Raw genomic sequence first — 12,364 nt, forward strand, 5'->3', positions numbered from 1 at the left:
TTATCTGTAAAGGCACTTACAGTTTTGTATTTTAGAGAGAGATCCATGAGTTGTAACACAACCTCTATCCCCAAAACATGGCCTGGTGTTTCCTCTCCAGGTTATGAACCTTTTGTAGTCTTCTGTCACTTGCTGCTTTCTGGCTGCAGTCATTGTAAAACCAGCAGGGGATGTGGGGTAGTTGTTTTCTTTATGGGAGGAGAGAGACAATTGATTTGCCAGGACACTGAACAATTCTAGTTATAGGGAGAAATGTAGTATTGGTGTTATCTTCAGGCTTCATTCACCTCTGTATAACTGTGGGCTACAGCAGATAAGTTGGGCAAGTAATTGTTTACCTGCAATACTTTGAGAGCCTGTGTTGTATTAGGGTCTGAGCACCTTACAGACTCCTCCCTTTTCCCCATCTCCGTGAAGTAGGGTAGCACTGTGTATGCTCTAACAAACCAGGAACTGGGCCTTGAAGGCTATAAGATGCGGAACCATCAAAGTGTGTAAGCTCCTAACTCACTATTGAAGTCTGCACAGGATCTGGCTTGCGGTGGTTTGCTTAGGAGCGTGCAAGAAATAGGAAGGAGAGGAATCTAAGCCTAGGTTTCCCCAGCTGTCAAGAAAGATTTATTCAGGGCTGATCTTTGCTTGGGGCAGGGAGATGGAAGTCTTTGATTTCTTGAGGCTCTCCAGATTTCTTTCAGTGCTGTTACAGTGCGAGTCAGTGTCTCGGCCAATGCAGAATCCCTGGAACAGATCTCGGGAGATCCTTTTTGCTGTCTTGCCAAAGGCACGAGTGGCTCTGCCTGGTCCATTTCTGACACATGCTTGTTAACTTATTGTTGAAGACCTTGGTTGAGGGTCAAGACTGTTGAACTAGGCTTTGTGAAGCCTTAGCTGTTGAGGAGCAGGTTCTGGACTGATGGTGATACTCTTCCGGATGATCACTCTGTTTGAGCTGTTTGAGATTTGGCTGTATGTGAACAGATAGAGGATCTGGGGACCCTGTGGAAGGAATCAAATGAGTGAGAACAGGAGTTGTGCTGTGCTTGGACAGAAGTATTCTTCACAGGGTAAATCCATAAGCCTGCTAAATGGCACATGCACTGATTTCATGAGCGGATAGGAAACCTTAACAGGTCTGTAGGCCAGTTTGGAGTAATGATACCCTTCAGTATATGCTTTGTGCAAGAGGAAGTATTAGTCTTCCTGTGTTCCATATGGAAATACAGTTAAGCCTAATGAAGCATGGTTGAGCTAAAGAAGCTAGATGGGTGCTGGAGAGAAGTCTGAGCTGGAAGGAGGTTGAGCTGCAGATCTGATGTGGCAGCAGGGTTGTGCTCAGCAAATGGTAAGTACAATTCTTAGTCTTGCAGAGTGCTCTCAATCATTCTGTTGCAGTTGCATGTCCTCAGGTTACATAGGAACAGGGAGGGCTTTCATTTTTAGTGTTCAGTGGGTGTGAAATCTTTGATATTTAAGCAGAGGACTGTTCCTGTAGCTGCATTAGGCTCAGATACCCCTCTAGGATGCAATCTTTGAAGAGAATCATGTTATCAGGCACAGGGAACCACTTGATTGTGCAGTTTCATCTTCTCACTCCCAGTCTTAGCTGGGGAGGCCTCTGATGAGTGTTCACAGTTCTCAGTCACTGGGATTGTGAAAAAGGAAGGAGAGGAGAGAAAAGGGGTGGTATGTGGCCTCCGAGTGACCCAGAAATGATGCTGTCTGCATCCTCTGACAAAGCAAAACTAACATACTGTAGTGTTTGGGCAGTGGCTATTGTGTCAGCCTCAGGCATGGCTGAAGGTTCAAAGGAAAATCCATCCATGTGGTGTTCCATCTCTCCCTATCCCTCTACCTCTCTGCTTTTATTTACTGATTTCTCTTAAGGCTTTTTTTTTTTTCCCCCAGAGCATACCTTGTCTGTGTATTTTTCTACTGGTTTGTGCTAGGTCCTGTTTTGCAGGGTTTGTTTAGCAATGCATTGAGAAACTATTTCCTTTTCTTTTATAAGCAAAACCAAAAGCCCTTAAGTGAGCCCAGGCACCCAGGTTTTGCAGAAGCAGTAGGCTGTCAGTTGTTTCTGTGCGGACACTGCTGCAAGTAAGGCTGGCATCGACACTCCATGCATAGACCCTCAGCTGATGTGAGCTAGCACAGCTACCTCACTGTGCATGGTGCAACCTGCAGAGTGGTACCCCCAAAGTGCAGCTGTCAGGGTGCTTGTTCCCATCCATGTCCTCGTCCTGATTTCTCTGCTTTTGAGAAGCTCCATCGCAGTCAATGCTGCCACGATCTAGTGGTTAGATCTGAGGACTGAAAGTTAGGTCTTCCGTGACCTGTTTTAAGAATTGCTCCTTCACTTTGTGCAAATTATTTTTAATCCTCCTTCCTCTTTCTTATTTTTAATAAGGTGTTACTGCATGGGGTCTTGTGAGTATGTTAATGTTTGTAAGTTGGTTTTGGCATTCAAAGCAGTGACACTGTTCTACAAGCTGTCTTTTTCAAAGGGGACTGTGCCTGTTGTCCAGCATAGCAGTAATCTACATACCTGGTGCCTTAGTTTGCACTTGTGTAGTCAATGGAGAGGTGGATGGGAAACAGACCCAAGGAAGTGAGTACTCTGGCTACCGTTTTAGCAGAGCTAGAAGAAGCTAGGCCTCACATCTTGGACAGGGGTCCTGCTCACTCTGCCATGCTTCCTTGCTGAAAGAGTCAGCTGGTCTCAAGTAAGAGAATGTGAATTTCACAGACTGCAAGTCAGTGTCTGACATGTATGTGAGCTCCTTTTCTCAGATACCATTTCAAATAAACAAATGAATCTGCTATCAGTTATTTCTTTGTAATGTTTTATCTGCTAGCTTGGCCTTACTCATATATGGCTGGTGAAGATAAATGTCAAAATATCATCCTTTAGTGGACTCAGTTCTGTTGGTTTTGAGGGCAAAGCCATGTGGGTGAGAAATAGAGTGACCTCATTTTTTAGGATACAAATAATTTCTTGAATCTTTTTTTGCATCTTTTCTTCTTATTTTGGGTTGTGCATTTTGCTCCTGTGCAGCTCTTGTGCTTGCCTTGAAAAGAGCTGTTTGAATTCCATGCTGAATTCAAGGTAGCTTTGAAGTCTGTGAGTTTATCAGACTCTCCAGCTGAATCCTGCATCATCTGAGTGTTCCTAATAAAAGCACAGATGGGAAGGATGGTTTTCTGTGTGGTCGAACGAAATGTTCTATGAACAGGTTTGGATGAGTTTGCACTACAAAATGAGCATGTGTCATGTTAAAAGGGTACAGACCCGCTCCCTCCATTTCACCAGGCAGATTTGGTTTTAAACCAGTCAAAAACAGGCATTGGTTTAGTTCTCCCTATACCGGAAAGGGAACAGTTCACATTGTTATAATCTATCTTTATACCTATATGCACAAGAAGCTCTGTGTTCTCTGAAGACAGAAGGGAAATGAGAATTTCTGAGACTTCAGTTGCTGCTTGGTGATGCTATGATCGGATGACGATAACAATTCAGATAGCCGGGGCCATTCAAATGAGTCAGCTGCTTAAAGCTTAAGTTCACAAAAGGAACAGCTCAGTGTTGGGCTGTGTGGTGTACAGGAGTTGCAGAGACAGTTGATTTGTTGTTAGTTGAGGAGCATTGCAGACTGTTACTTTGAATCAGAACAGTTCAGGATGGTTGGCTGAACAGGGGTGAACAGTGGGCCTCACCGGCATGCATGAAGTGGCTTGCCCTGTGTCTGCAGATCCCTGGCAGAGCTGAGACTAGAAGCTGTCTTGTGATCCTCCATCCATCTGCTCCTGGCTCTGTGCACAGTCTGCAGGACAGACCAGGAAAACCTCAGCACTATTTCTGCATAATGATTCTTCAGCCTTATTCTTGTCTCCTCTGGTTGGGCACTTCGTCCTGGTGTATTTCTTTGGGTCTCCTCTGGTTCAGGCTCTACAGCACCCTGATCACAAACTGTGATTGCCTTGATTACTGCGTACCAGGGAAGGTTCTGCTCTGGACACAGCATTGCTGCATTTCAGTCCTAATTGGAGAAACCAACCAGCATTTCTACTGCTTTGGTGTTTACTACTTTGCACCAATTTGGTATTCCTGCCCTGTTACAGTGGTATCCAGGTGACTTATTAGCTCTGGTGTGATCATCTTTCCAAAACCTGTGGAAGAAGGTCTGCTCTTATGGCCTTTTCAAAGATGGGAATCTGAGGCAGAGCAGATGGTGACAACCATATCTCAGAAGTGCTGAACAGCTACCCTCATCGCTGGGCTCTACTTATGAGCAAGCTGCTGTGCATGCCTTACCTCGGCGAGGTCAGGAAGGTGGTGTTTCGGTGTGCTGGCCATCTGCATGGGGGCTTTCTGAGCTCTTGTTCAGATCACAGGCTCTTCCCCAGCTCTCAGCTTTCATACCTCAAAGCAAGCAGCCTTGCATACAGAATAGCTTGCTCTGTAAAAATGAAATACTAGTTCTTTCCTTTGGATGGATCAACTCAGTTGCACCTTTTTTCCTTTTTTAACTCAGATGACTTTGAAAAAAGTGTCCTGAAGTACACTTACATTGCTGCTGGTCTCCAAATGGTTGTTGTGATCTTTATCAGTTTCTCACATGGTTGCTGAGCATGACTTCAGAGACAAATTTGGCAAGTCAGATTCTGACCTTTTTATGTTCTCTTCAGTGCTCAGGTTGCTCAAGATTTTTTTTGCCTGACAGTAGGGTTTGTCTATATAATGGTACTGGGGGAGATAGATGAGAGTCAGCTAAAGGTGTGAAGTGAATCTACTTTCACTGGATGCCTTAAAATGACTCATCTTACTTTCCCTAGTGTCCCATGCAGATAAACTCTGAGTTCAGAAGTTTTGTCTTCTGTTTCTGGAGGTAGAAATGCAGAACCTCCCTCACTGTGTGAGATACTGATCCAGCTAGTGCAGTGTCCTGCTACAGCAGTAGCTATTGTCTGATGCTTCAGAGAGCGCACCCTTGCCCTCTGGGTCCTGTTCTTGGCAGGAGGTTAATAGAGGAGTTCCTTCCTGATTAATTCCTGTCTGAAGGAAGATAGATTATTAGCATTTCTCTTAGCCACATGTAAGAGCTGGGTCATACATTGATCTGATCCTTTGAAAACTTCAGCCACCAGCTTGTTAAATGGCAAGGCAGTAAGTGGTGGTAGGCTTGGAAGTATTGGTGTAAGCTCATATTTATTGTCTTTTCAAGTGCTGCCAGACTCCATGAAATTTCAACTCCTGGGATGGGAGAAATATGGTCTGCTTTTGAACATGTGCTCGATTTACTGGTTAAATAATGAAAATTGTTTGGTTTGGGTATTGCAAAACCCCCTCTTCTAAACATTGCATATGTTTCAAGTCATCAAGAAAAGTTGTAGGCATCAGTGAGCAGAACATTGTAAGTTTTGTGAAAGTGTGAAAACATGGCATTTAGTTGTGAAATGTATGACTGAATCAAGCTTGGTCTCAAACTGTTGCTACTCTGAAGAAATCTTGGCTGGCACTTCGGTATAGCAGAGTCCCTCTGGCTGTCCCTAGCTTGTTTAATGTATAAATTCCATCCTGTGCCTCAGTTTCCCTTTTTTTGTGAATTGAAAATAACTATCCTTGCTGCATTTATAGGGTATTTCAAGATAGATGGATTAAAAGCATGAGAATAAGCTAGGGAAGATTTCAGAAAAATGCAAACTCTTCTATCCTCTGCTCCTTTCTCCCTGTTTATTTGGATCAATTGCACTGAATTAAAACTGATTAGTTTTTGGCCAAGCGCAAAAGCTACAATACGTTTAACGTGCTTGCCTTTTAATGACTTCTGGAATAAGATGCCACTTCTCTAAACAGGAATAAAATGTAATTGACAAGAAACTGAGAGACAGTTGACCCCCAAATGCATGAAACTTAATTTCTCTTGTTAGGGACCATAACTATTAACATTCTCTGACAAATTAAGTTAGAATGTGATTTCTGATCAATTAACCAGAGGTCAGAAATATTTGGGCTGCAGTTTGAATACTGAATTCTTCCAACTCATCCTTGCAGTATCTCCTTGCTTGCCAAGGACTCCTGAATTTTGCACCCTCATGTCAGTGAACTAGTTTTACAGATGCCATTGCTTTCTTGTGCCATGTCTGCAGAAGTGCAACTGAAAAACTTGTAGGTGTTTGGTTTTTGTTCATCATCATTTAAACTCCCAACTGTTGGCTTGAGGTCATGGATATGGGCAACCTTGTATCTCAGGAGATCTGCTGTTTATTTTGTATAAATAAATAAAAAAGTACAAGCTTGGCAGTTTTTTACTAAACATGTTGGGCCTGATTCTCACATATGCTGTAAAGGGATATTAATTTTAAAAGTGCTGTAAGGAGGAGATAAACGTGCATCCAGAAGCATACCTTGCGGCATGTGCAGCTCTTGGAGCAAATGAGAACTGGGTGTCCTGGCCATCAGCTACACCAGACAGAGAGAAGGAGGGCTCTACTGGAGCACACCCTGTAAACAGCGATTTACTCCAGCTGCTCCATATCCTGTCTCTGTTCTTGTTCTTTCCCATCTCTGTGGGTTTAAGGCAGTTGGAGTATCGCTGCTTCTGTTGTGGGGTTTGCCATTTGTGATGAGTGGGATGTGCCGTTTGGCAAGCAGGCGGTGAATAGCTTACTATTGGCTTTATCTTTCTGTCTAGTTTGTGGTTGGAGACCTGCATGTTGTTTGTGGGTTTTTAATGTGCGTCACTGAACCCAGAAGTTTTATTATATTCTCAGAAAAGGGTTTTGCAACAGCTCAGCTATTAAAGCCAAACCATGTAGTTTAGTTAAAAGTCTGCGCAGGAAATAACAAAATGAAATTCATCCTGGGGGAGAAGCGTGGTGCATGTAGGGTGGGAAGAGAATGCAAATATACTATTTATAGGACTAGGGGAAAACAAATTTGGACTTGAAGAGTAAAGGCAAAGGAGTTATCATGGGAAAACCAGACTTGGCCATCTAAGATACTCAGATCTGTGCTGTCAGACTGCTTTTCCATTTTTGAGAATTATATTTTTGTTATATTGCAACGAAGAAGAAGTTTGACATTGAAATGTGTGCTGCATAGAGTACCTTCCAGCAGTATCCTTTTAGGAGTTTATGCTATAGATGAGACTTGTCAAGTGAAAAACCCATATTTTTTTCAGCAGTACGAAAAATAGTTGAAGACAGTGCCTGCTCCAAGGAGGTTATGCAGTACAAGCAGGCAGAGCCACATGCAGGATGAAAGAGGAGACAGATTATTTAATTTGCTCACTGTCAGACAGCAGGTCAGTGGCAGAGTTAGGAGTGGAGTCCAGCTCCCTTGAGCCAAGGTCCATTCTCTTGCTCATTAAATGTGATGCTTGTGGTGTTACATTGAAATTGGTGAGGAGAACTTCTGTGGGGAATGGAAGAATAGTGATTGTACCTCAAGAATATCCTTCCTCAAAGCAGCATTTTCTTGCCACTGTCAGTGCTTGCAGTTCCCCACTTTATACTGGGTCATGTGCTACTTTTAAGGTGTTTGCATATAATTAGTGTTACATATCACTAAGCATGAAGCTCTAGCTTTAGAGAGTGTGCTGATATCTCATCCTTCTTCCAGGAAAATAAATCTTGCCTGATGGGAGGTCCTACAGTAAAATAACAGATTACAATCAGACTGAGGAGCTGAGCTGCTACTTTTATACATAGGCCTGTCACGGCTGGCTGTACCAGTTTCAAAATCACTGTGCAATCTTGCTTCTTTCCCTAGGTGCTCAGCAACCCTGAGGTATGCCCAGGAATGGGGAAGGGGTGAGGTGACCCAGAGGGAAGAAGCAGTAACATACCACAGTACCCTGGGAATTCTACATACTGCGGCTTACAAATGCGCAGCTGACTTGTTTGCCTTTGGCTGGATTTTGTGGTTGCAGTTTGTATATCAAAGTGCATATCGTCATTGAACCTTGCTTGGAATGGCCTCCAGAAAAAGAGAAGGCTTGGGTGATTTTTATCTTCCTTCTCCTTTCCATGACAGATCTATTGCACAGCTGGGCAGCTGTTTTTCGTTTATGTAGGCTGACTTCTGGCATATTGGGGGCTATTGAGTAGTCCTCAAACTTCCTGCAACCTCTTCTTTCTGCCTCTTATGAGGGGACCTTCCCCCTCTATTCATACCAGTTCTTCATTGCTCCTATTGCCTCCATTCCCAACCTGTGTTCTTGGTTAACCTCAGTTCTAGCCTGTGGGTTGCCAAGATCCCCTCTTCTTTGAGAAGTAAGGCAAATGTGCTCCCTTCGCTTACCCTGTCAGGGCTTTGACTATCCTGTTCCTGTCTTTACCTGCAGCAAAGCCCCTCTTTCCCATTCTAATCTCTTCCTCCCTTATGTCTTTTGAGGGAAAAAGTCAGGATGCAAACATGATACATTTGGAGGCAATACGAACAGAACCAAGTATCTTGAGTGGAATGAAACCCTAATGATGAGAATGTAGGTCTTTTCTGTTAAAAAAGGAGTTTTAGGACAGATAGGCAAAAGTCACAGTCAAGATCCATAATGGCATTCAATTTAAACTGTGGAGCAATTGCTTTAACTGTAGGAGACAGTATTTCCAGCTCATCCCCCTAATATGGGAGTTACCCCGTAGCTGTGCACAGACTCACTTGCAATGGCTAGGTAGATCTGCAGAGTCACACTGCATCTAATGTGGGCCAGCTGGCCAAGCCATGAGGTGGGGAAAAAACACAATGAGAAGCAGAAAAAATTTAAACCAAGCACTTAGCAGGAAAATATTTGGAACAGCATCTCCAAGCTCATTTCCGACCTGACTATGAACGGGAGAGCTTGCTGGATAGGCTGTTATGGGAAAATACATATGACAGTGAGAAAGCAGAAGGTCATGACTAAGCCAGCCAATGACATCATATGCGGCCCTTGCCTGCACTGCGTTAACTCTGAAGGAACAGAGCACGCATACTCCAGAGACATCTTAATTTAGGGGTGTGTACAACTGAAGGTGCAACTGTGTAGGAGAGTACAGCTGACAACAAGTTTAAGAGTACAAGCACAGGCAGAACAAGCCGCAGCAGTGTTTAAAAGTCACATAGTCACACCAGCATATGGCACTATGCTGAGGGAGCGAGCTGACTTGTGTCTCATTGGCACAGAGTGCAGGCACGTGGCTGTCAGTGGTGCCCAGGCCTCTGCTGAGCCCATCACCAGCCCCTTCGGAGCCCAGCTGGCTTCGGCAGAACTGCGGCTGCCTGCAGGGGCCTGTCCTGCTCCGCTCTGCAGCGTGGGGTCTGACTAGAGAAAGCAGACAAAGGGTGGAAAAAAGGAAGTACTATCACCCCCTTTTTATAAAAAGAGGTACTGAGACTGAGAACAATTGAGTGGGATTTCCAAGGTAATTTCTTTTAGGTCTTATGCTCCAAAGCCATGTTAGGAAGTTACGGTTAAAAGGTTCCTCTGGTTTCAGCTGGGTGGTCAGACTGTAAATGCAAAGGGATGGCTGAGTCTTCCAGACCATGGCAGTCCTTCTATTGCATGACTGCCTCTCCTAAGAGGGGCGCTGCTTTGCATTTCTGTATTCATTGCATGAAGAGTTTGAATGACTTTTGTATTAACCCACTTTTTGATAAATCTCAAACTTCATGGCACTGCTGTCTGAATTCAGAAGTGATTGGGCAGAGACAAACTTGTTATACCTGATAGTTGTGAGGAGTCAAGACTGCTCATAAAACAAAGCCCTCAGCTAACTTTACAGGAAAGCACAAGCTAGAAATGCCTTATCAAAGCTGCTGGCCTACTTTGTTACACAGAACTGGTGGTTCTGCTGCTAGAATGCAGCCAACCTCCAAGGAACATCCAGTGTAGTGTTTTGGCTGGGGGCTGCTGCCACCGCTTGGCTTCCACTGGCTTCAGCTGCAGCTACAGTGCAAGTGATCTATATGCTGCTTCTATTCACATGGAAGTAGCTTAGTTTTGAAGTTGCAGCCCCAAACAGTCAGCTGGATGTGCTGGACTCCAACGTGGAGGTGGGGTCACTTCAGTCAAATGTTGCTGCAATCTGTTGCCATGCCAAGGATGGCCTTCAGGGCTTTTCCTACTCTTGACTACCAGTCTTTGGCCATATGCAAAAACTGAGGCCCACAATGGCTTGAGTCCCAAGAAATTGTGGCCATAGCTAGAAACATTGTCTCATCAGCCATTTTTTAAAGAATAGCCTTAGCAATGTAATAACATAGCAGCATGTAGTTCCCCTGTGCAAGTACAGGTCCTCCTGCTCAGTGCTAGTTTATGGTTAACTGTTTCTGTTATTATGCGTGTTCTGTTATTATCCCCTGCAGAGCCTTGCTAATTTAACAGGGTTGTGTGTAAGAGCACACGGATCAACCTCATGTTTATACGTTTGCAGGACTGGGTCACAGTAAACAAGATGAGAGGGAGAGAGAATTTCCCCCCTTCAACAAAACCAGCGATTCCCATATACTGCCAAGGAAGAATTTGCATTTGTTCTAGGACAGTTACTATGAAGTAGTAGCTTTCGCAAACTGATAAGCAGGCCAAAAGCATTATGCTCCCTATGGTGGTCATTCAGTTGAGATCAAATACATTATCTATTTTTCCTTATAATATCTGACATATCCTTTATCTGGGGAAGGAGGAGATGATCTAATTCTCTTTCCCATGTATAACACAGATTGTGCATACAAGTCATGTATAGCATCATTCAGATACACAGAACAAAAATATTTTGAGCAGAAACTTAAGAGGAGAGATACAACAGTGGTCAAAAGAATCCATGTTTGTTTTTTGTTTTACATTTGTAGTCTGATCTTGTCGCAAATGCTAAAATTTGTTAACTAAGAACATGTTTTGGTTTATAAATCACGGATCAACTAACTTGCTTTGAGGCATTGTTTTGTTAGGAAGGTTTTGAAGCTCAAGTCTGCCCCACGGCAATGTGTGACATAGTGAGAAATCTTTTAAGAATATTTTCTTTTTGATAAGCAAACATAAGGCACAAATAATATTCCTTCTTGTCATTTTATTTTTCTGTGCCTAAAGTGACGGTTCCTGTGTAGTGCATTTGGCATGAGATGGTCAGGTGATAAAAGTTTTGGGATACAGCTTTAGAATAGAAGATGTACAACGATCATCTAGTCCAGCTGCCTGAATTTTTGTTCTTTTAAGATCATTGTTTTTAATGTTGATTTTGTGATAGAAATGCCCATCAGATAATGGGCCTCAGAGTCTTTGGGTACTCTGGCTATTCCTGCCTCACTGATCTTCCAGCCAAAATGAAAGCCAGCTGTAAGAGAACATAACAAATATACAGGACCAATGGATGAATGGGCACGTAGTCCTGCAGGTTAGACTGGCAATACCTACAGCATCCAGAATGAGGTTGCATGTACATGTGCAGTGCCTTTAAACTGAATGTAATTAATTGTTTCAAATGGTTTGGACGCCCTTTTGTATTTTGGCACGACACCCAGCCTTTGCACAGAACTTTTGTTTATACGGGTTTAGAGAAGAACCCTGCATGGATGGGCCCTGCAAGGTCCTGTCTTCTGCTGAAATGTCGAAGAGTAAAGATGCTCAGTGTGAGGGAAATGCTTCCCCGTATGAATTTCCCTGAGTGCTTGTAAGAGTGTGTCATTTTTATATCCTGAAAGAGCCCCACTCAGAAACCAGCATCCCCTTTGGCTAGGTACTGTACAAACATTGCCCAGGGAGATGACAACATATCTCAAGGAACTTAACTGTTTACTTTCTGGATCCCAACAGGTGAAACTGATTGACTACATCCACAGACAACGGCAGTGTAAGCTGAGTGTGCCCCTGAATGACAGGACAGCAGAGCTCAACAGCTACCCAAGATTCAATGACTGGTTAGACATTGTCAATGTGAGGAAAGAAGTTGTACAGGTAAGGGGAAGACAACCCTCAGCACAGAACCTTCCTGCCTTTTCAAGACCTTCCCAGCTGCCTGCTGGGTTTAAGGTAGTTTCCTGAACTTACTTTCTGGCAAGGTGGGAATGTGTGGGTACACAGAGGGACCTTTGGTGGAAAGTGTGCTTCTTCTCTCCCAGAAGCAGTGATCACCCAGCGGGAGTGCTGAAACACTCCCTTCACTTTGTCCTCCTCCCAGAGTTAGTAGGGATCTTCTCATAATAGCATTTGAAGCAACACCTCACACCTATTGCTCAGTATGAGACAAAGGTCCTGCATTACCAGGACCTCCTTTCCTTCTGCCTGCTAGGCCTGAGAATGATGCCATAACTTAATCACTTACTACCTTTTAGATAATAGTACTGTACCATACTATATTCTGTGTCCAGTACTAGCCAAAAAAGGACCAA

General features: G+C 43.7%; 1 protein-coding gene across 2 annotated transcripts in view; it reads left to right on the forward strand.

Moving 5' to 3' along the window:
• Nucleotides 1-12,364, forward strand: part of KSR1 (kinase suppressor of ras 1) — a 74,955-nt gene that overhangs the window by 26,419 nt on the left and 36,172 nt on the right. For both annotated transcript variants that reach the window (XM_010573839.1, XM_010573848.1), the window contains exon 2: nt 11,790-11,930. The gene's annotated coding sequence lies outside the window, so the exon portion shown is untranslated. The remainder of the gene's footprint in view (nt 1-11,789; nt 11,931-12,364) is intronic.

The sequence above is a fragment of the Haliaeetus leucocephalus genome, unplaced genomic scaffold, assembly GCF_000737465.1.
Source record: "Haliaeetus leucocephalus isolate CR32 unplaced genomic scaffold, Haliaeetus_leucocephalus-4.0 Scaffold395, whole genome shotgun sequence".
Taxonomy (NCBI): domain Eukaryota; kingdom Metazoa; phylum Chordata; class Aves; order Accipitriformes; family Accipitridae; genus Haliaeetus; species Haliaeetus leucocephalus.